Source organism: Astatotilapia calliptera, chromosome 3, assembly GCF_964374335.1.
Source record: "Astatotilapia calliptera chromosome 3, fAstCal68.1, whole genome shotgun sequence".
In the NCBI taxonomy this organism is placed as follows: Eukaryota; Metazoa; Chordata; class Actinopteri; order Cichliformes; family Cichlidae; genus Astatotilapia; species Astatotilapia calliptera.
The window spans coordinates 26,433,343-26,441,081 of NC_137424.1; the positions used below are offsets into that span (position 1 = coordinate 26,433,343).

Below are 7,739 nucleotides of genomic sequence, written 5' to 3' on the forward strand. Positions count from 1 at the left end.
TTAATGGTTTCAGCTTAGTTAATTTTCTCTAGAACTTCAGTGCACGGTTGCAGGGATCAGCTGACACAGATCGCTGGCACAGGCTGGTTAGTTATTTAATGGTTTTAACTTAGTTTATTTTCTCTAAAACTTCAGTGCACGGTTGCAGGGATCAGCTGACACAGATCCCTGGCACAGGCTTGTTAGTTATTTAATGGTTTCAGCTTAGTTTATTTTCTCTAAAACTTCAGTGCACGGTTGCAGGGATCAGCTGACACAGATCGCTGGCACAGGCTGGTTAGTTATTTAATGGTTTCAACTTAGTTTATCTAAAACTTCAGTGCACGGTCGCAGGGATCCGCTGACACAGACCGCTGGTTAGTTATTTAATGGTTTCAGCTTAGTTTACTTTATCTAAAACTTCAGTGCACGGTTGCAGTGATCAGCTGACACAGATCGCTGGCACAGGCTGGTTAGTTTTTTAATGGTTTCAGCTTAGTTTAATTCATCTAAATCTTCAGTGCACGGTTGCAGGGATCAGCTGACACAGATCGCTGGCACAGGCTGGTTAGTTATTTAATGGTTTCAGCTTAGTTTATTTGATCTAAAACTTCAGTGCACTGTTGCAGGGATCAGCTGACACAGATCGCTGGCACAGGCTGGTTAGTTATTTAATGGTTTCAGCTTAGTTTATTTGATCTAAGACTTCAGTGCACGGTCGCAGGGATCAGCTGAAACAGATCGCTGGCACAGGCTGGTTAGTTATTTAATGGTTTCAGCTTAGTTTATTTGATCTAAAACTTCAGTGCACTGTTGCAGGGATCAGCTGACACAGATCGCTGGCACAGGCTGGTTAGTTATTTAATGGTTTCAGCTTAGTTTATCTGAAACTTCAGTGCACAGTTGCAGGGATCAGCTGACACAGATCCCTGGCACAGGCTGGTTAGTTATTTAATGGTTTCAGCTTAGTTTATTTGATCTAAAACTTCAGTGCACTGTTGCAGGGATCAGCTGACACAGATCGCTGGCACAGGCTGGTTAGTTATTTAATGGTTTCAACTTAGTTTATTTTCTCTAAAACTTCAGTGCACGGTCGCAGGGATCAGCTTACACAGATCGCTGGTACAGTCTGGTTAGTTATTTAATGGTTTTAACTTAGTTAATTTTATCTAAAACTTCAGTGCACGGTTGCAGGGATCAGCTGACACAGATCCCTGGCACAGGCTGGTTAGTTATTTAATGGTTTCAGCTTAGTTTATTTTCTCTAAAACTTCAGTGCACGGTCGCAGGGATCAGCTGACACAGATCGCTGGTACAGGCTGGTTAGTTATTTAATGGTTTTAACTTAGTTTATTTTCTGTAAAACTTCAGTGCACGTTTGCAGGGATTAGCTGACACAGATCGCTGGCACAGGCTGGTTAGTTATTTAGTGGTTTCAGCTTAGTTTATTTGATCTAAGACTTCAGTGCACGTTCGCAAAGATCAGCTGAAAAAGATCGCTGGCACAGATCCCTTGCACAGGCTGGTTAGTTATTTAATAGTTTCAGCTTAGTTTATTTTGTCTAAAACTTTTGTGCACTGTCGCATGGATCAGAAGTCAGGGGGAGTTGCAGTGACGCGCCCGTGAGCTCCGCCGGCCCCCAGCTGCGCCTGAGTGACCGAGCCCCAGGCCGAGAGGCCGGGGGCACCCCACCTCCAAAGGGGCCCGAGCGAGCCCCAGGCCCCGACAAGCGGCCGCCAAGGAGTGAGCCGGTGTGTACCCGGACGCCCACCCCCAGACACAAAGAACCACCAACACACCGACACCTGAGGGAGTCCGCCACCGGCAGGGGAAGTGGTGGTGGGTGGAGATAGGCCTCCAAACCTTGGAGGGCCTGAGGTGTCCCCAGAGAGGTGGCATCTGATACCCAACCTGACATATAGACACAGACATACAGGCACACACAGACAGAAACATCCATTCCCACCCTCATGCTCTCATCAGAAAGCTTTAATGAGCAGCTGGATTTGTCCCGCATTAACTGGCTGGACACAGAGGACATCCAAATGCAGCTGATTGAACTAAAGAGCTCGACTCTGTGGGGGTCGAAGTTTGCAGAACTACGAACGCAGCTGGAATCCACAGCTGTGTGTGTTCATGGAGCTGCATTTTCACCTGCTTGACATCACTACCTGACAAGCTTAACTGTCTTTAGAACATTGCAGAGGCCTCATTGACAGTATTTGGCTCTACATATCTGTGTGAGCAGATTTTCTCTCACATGAAGAGTGTCCTTAGGCAGCCGTCTGAATGCTGGACACTCGGAGACCTGTGTCTCTGAGTGGGAGACCAGAGATCACATTAACATGTGTATCTCTGTATTAACCAACATGCCATATTGGCTCAGTTTATTTTTCTTATCATTATTGTGAGGAGACCATAAATAGCATTTGCATTTTCTGCTGTACAGTTCATTTGCTGTTATAGATTTCTTGTTATGGATAAAAAGTGTATTTTTTTGTTTCAAAATAGCTGATAACTATTCGCTGATAGCTGCAAGTGTGACAGGTTGAAGGACTACTGCATATGCTGTTCAGTTAATACAAATTCATATCAGTTGATATGAGGACGAAAATAATGTAAATATGGTAAGAAAATGGTTAAGAGTTTATTATTTTTCATGTTATATTAATTGCTTTCATGTTACTTAAGAGAACTACAATCTATACATCAGTGATTGGCTAGTAAGCCTTTTCTGGGATCGATTAGTAGTGTCTCTATTCTCCACTAGAGGGCTTTCGCGCGTTCTCCTCACTGCAATAAACTACTGCATGAGAGACGCAAGTCATAATCACTCTCGTAATTCTTTCCCCCCTGTTTTCAGGGGTGTAACACCAACATCTACGAACAAATATAGTTCTATAAAGTTGTTTTATATAGTGTGTGACTGTTAATATAAAGCATTATTAAATTTATTGCTAATACATCATATGGCACATTGACTTCTGAGAAAATTTTAGATGGCTTTTAGATAGTGTCAATAGGAAAATTGTACTTAGTAGTCAGTATAATCTTTTAATGATATAAGTTTGCATATGGTAGAATACTGCATGTAATCATTTGTGTTTAGAAGTATATAGTTGGTGGCATATTGAAAGAATGTCTGTAACATTCCAGGGTGTTCACACCCACATCCTAGGAGTATGGGAGAGGTCGTACCTTGTCTTATTGTTTTACGGTAGAATTAACGTAGCTATATCTGTCTTAGTCTAAGTGCCTTTTGGTTTGATGAACTGCTGGACTTCGAGACCAGCAGGTGTAGGGAAGTCATTTATGGGGTCACACTCTGACCCACCACACACACTACACACACCACACACACGTACAGCTCCACATTTCAATGTATGGAACAAACGCCCACTGAAGCATATAAATAAAGACCGGGGCAGTTTCTCAGTGCGAGTCTGTTCTGGAGACTGCCCTTGCTAGCAAGAAGTTCTGTGTGTTTCTCTTCTCTGAGTCTTTACTGAAGAAGTGTTTTAGAGTATATTTCTTAACAGATAGAAAGGTTGCCGACCCCTGATCTAGCCAAAACCAATCAATAAACAGCATCACTGTGCCTATCCTCAGCTATCGATATTATGACAAACCAATTCAAGGGACTCATCTAAGCTTTGCAATCCCATCTGTTAACACATACCCACTAGACATATAATACACCATGCATCCTTCTACTTGCCCATTCATCTAAGCATCCACCGATCTGCTCCAGCTCGGTAATCATACGAATAATAGCCCCTGTGTTGTTTCCATGGCAGTTATGAGATTGATGTTGTAATATTCAGAGAGTATGCTTTCATGTACGAGCACAATCTTCAATCATATTTAGGCATCCATGTTTGTGGTTTGGGACGTTCGTGGCTTACAGTAAACGTCTGAACAGAAACAGCTGTAAGGATATCTGGCACCTGTAACACACTAATTCCACTGGTACAGTTTTAAGACCTTTGCACTTCTTGAGGCCATCCTTCAGCAGAAAATTAGGTGTTACTACAATAAACACGCATGGTTTCACCTGAGGAATGCAAATCTTTTCTCCCAGGCTGAGGTGTGCCGAGAGATCTGCAACACCAAACTTCAGAGCTTGAAAAGCCAGTTATCAGGCTGTGAGTGTTGACTCGAGTCAGGTTTAATGAAAAAAAAAAAAGAATTAGAGCATCTTCATTTGGAGCAGAGCAGAGACAGTGCAAGGGGAAAATGTAAACATTTGGTTCAGTTAGTTGTCTGATAATTAATTTGTCAGCACCTCATCCAGAATTGCAGCACAAAATCCTCTAGTCAAACAAAATCCTCACAATTCTGCCAAGTTGCAGAGAGTGAAGCTTTGATCAGTGCATCTGAAAACTCTATCAAAAGAAGCAATAACTAAGACACATGAGACATGCACTTAGAAAAGAAAGAAAATATCTCCCTGTCATTGGCTTTCATTTGAAAATGAAATTAGAATGACAACATGTTAATATGCTTGCAAATTATTTTAATGGGTTGATAAACATTTGTGGAAGTGCCGATGTAGGGCAGGATGCTTCCTACACCTGTGGCATGCACTTGTGTTTCTGTAAATGAATTGCTTGGACGAAGCGTTTTCCACAGTTATTACAGGGGAATGGTTTTTCTCCTGTGTGAATACGCTGGTGCATTTTCAAGTTCCCTAAGTGAGAGAACCTTTTTCCACACTCATCACAGGGGAATGGTTTTTCTCCTGTGTGGGTGTATTGGTGTCTTTTCAAAGGACTTCGGTGAGTGAAGGTCTTTCCACACTCTTCACAGAGGAATGGTTTTTTTCCACTGTGCCCAAACTGATGCACCTGAAGATGAACTAACTGGGCAAAGCTCTGGCCACACTGATCACAAGAATAGGGTTTTTGTCCAGTGTGCAGACGCTGATGGACCTTCAAACTTAATAGTGTTTTGAACATTTTCCCACACTGCTCACAGAGGTATCGTTTGGTGTGAACTTTTGTGCGCAGATCCAGCTGTTCTTCAGTTGAATCTACCCCCTTCTTATGGTGAGGTCTTCTTTGCATTTTCCCGGTCTGTATATAAAGAGAAAGAAGAGATGGACAGAGTAACAACAATCTACAACCATTTGATCTGATAGACTTCCTCCTTACAAAGACTGAGGTGTTGTGAAAAAGTGGAAATGGGAAATTACTGAAGAGTTGTTGTGTCCTTCTTTCATAAACTCCTCCCGCCAGGTGAGGGATGAAAAACGTGTTTGTAGTCAGAAGATGTTTTGATGCAGTCAGCATGCTCATTACCCCAACAATATTTTGCATATTAATTATACATGTTTTTTACCCATTTATATGTAACTTAAACAGGCTATTTACAAGTAAGCAAAGTAATCCTGTTCACACGTCACCAAATGCAAACACAAACCCACTATTCAACAACGGAAACTCTGTGCTTCCCCATCTGATTCCATAATTGGAGTCAGCAGGGAAACTGCAATTTTAGTGAAAGGTAAGTAAAAATATATCCTGGCTGTACCTGTAATGCCAAAAATGCTAAATTAACTGTTCCCCTGGCCCCTTTGGGAACATTTTTATGTCACTGTGAAGTTTACCTTTCACCTTCACATAAGATAAGATAAGATAAACCTTTATTAGTCCCACACATAGGAAATTTGTTTGTTCACAGCAGAAAGTGGACAGTAAAAAGTTAAGAGCAGCAAAGTCTACTCTTCATTCTATCAGAAACAGTTATCACAGCTCGTACATTTTCTTTTTACACATATATGTAAGCACTGAGCCAAATTTAGTAATGCCAACACATTAAAAGAACAACATTTGTCTCTTATGTATGATACATCTATATATACACTGTAACAGATACTTGTCTTTGAGTGAAGATTTAAGGTGATATAAATAAATAACTGCAACTTGAATCTTTACTGAAGCTCAGTATTTGACACAGAGTTCAAACTCACTGCTGTAATAACTAATAATGATTAATATAATAACTATAATATTGGCCATATTATAGTTACATTACCAAAGTGAGATGATTTTAGTCTCATGAACAACACTATCTAATTGTTATTTACTAGCTAATCTTAAAATGACTGTTCAGTACAGAAATGAAGCCCAACAATCATGTTTGTACAGTCCTGTGGTCTCAGCCTCAGATTCTTATCAAATCACACAGAGCTCATGTAGAAACAAATGTACAAAATATGTTCTCCTTCATTTCTGTCAAACAAAGCTGTATGAAACGTTTCCAAGCCTCGCACTTCCGGCCTTAACGGTCTTTGAGTACGCGGACCTTGAGGACCGTTAAGGCTGCGTACTTTAAAGCTGCAGACCCCGAATTGGGATACAGCCTTAACGTCGTTTTCCTTCGCTATTTAAATTCACAAGCACTACATAATCTCATAGTGCCACCTACCTGGCATTCCTCGGGATCAGCAGTTAATTTTCATGAGGCAATTTTAGGTGGGTTACACTTGGAATGCCATGTCTCTTCCTTATCTAATGTGTCACGTTAAAGTGACTTACCTCTGCCACTGTGAGCATTTGGCTGCTGGTGTTACTCAGTGAATCAGCTCTGACAAACATAAAGATAATAAGTTTAGAGAAAAATTATCCAAATACTGCCTTAAAAACAACAATGATGTTAAGACTTCTCATCCAAGCACATAAATGAAAAACAACATATGTACCTTTAAAATTTAGCTTGAAAATATGATTAAATACTTTAAAGTAGCAATAAGAAAGATAATCAAGTTAGATACTACAAATTTACAGACATTTCGTCTCGTGTTTGTGCCTAGTTTTAAAGATAAACTGGACCTGAAACATGAATTCAATTGAAAATAACACAATTAAAAGGAAAAAAAAACACTGAATGTCCTTTGATTTACTAAAACTACCACTGACCACCAGTTTTTTTCTTACCCTTGGCATGTGAGGGACATTTGTTTTGGTCCTGCTTAATGCTTGCCTTCACTGAACTCTGAGAGATGCACCAATGGTTCCCATGGTATCCAAAGCTGACTCCACTTCATAAGGTTCCAGAAGTGAATTTAAAAATCAACACCAAGTATTTAATGAACCACAAATCCCAGCAGGATAACAACCACTGGTGTTTTTTCCTCCAAACTTTATTTATTCAAAGTCATAAACAAAACAAAATAATAACTAACAACGAAATCAAAAATGACATAAAAGAAATAAAACCCACTCAAACTCATTATTGAACAAAATCAGTTACATTTACATTTCATCTTGTCAGAATATAATACACACAGCATATTAAATTCAACAAGATGAAGGTGTTCATAGTGTATTTGTATTGAGTATTACATAAGATGTATGTAGTTTAAACTCAACTTAAACTCTAACAGATCAACAGATCATGCATTTATAACAGCTCTCCACACAGCCCTTTCTCTAGCATTTTATTTTCATTCATTTTCACTTTCATTAGCAGATGTAAAGAGGGTTTTTTTATATATATATCTTATTAAAAGCCCCTCTGATATGTTATATATATCTATAAAAAAAAATCTGTCTCGCTCATGTCTGCAGTAGGCTCACTTAGCATAGGGGGTCTAGCCTCAGGACCCTTACTGGATACAGACATCCCAGGCGGGAATGAAACTTGCGATCCTCGGCTCCAAAGGCCTGTAGAGATATATATATATATATATATATATATATATATATATATATATATATATATATATATATATATATATATATATATATATATGTGT

At 39.8% G+C, this 7,739-nt stretch overlaps 1 long non-coding RNA gene across 1 annotated transcript; it reads right to left on the bottom strand.

Moving 5' to 3' along the window:
• Positions 1 to 4,132: 4,132 nt before the first annotated feature.
• On the bottom strand, positions 4,133 to 7,439 carry LOC145426203 (uncharacterized). Its single transcript, XR_013906923.1, has 3 exons — positions 6,919 to 7,439; positions 6,520 to 6,568; positions 4,133 to 5,055 (listed from the first exon to the last, which is right to left on the bottom strand). It is a non-coding gene; the product is annotated as an uncharacterized LOC145426203 (long non-coding RNA).
• Positions 7,440 to 7,739: the final 300 nt, after the last annotated feature.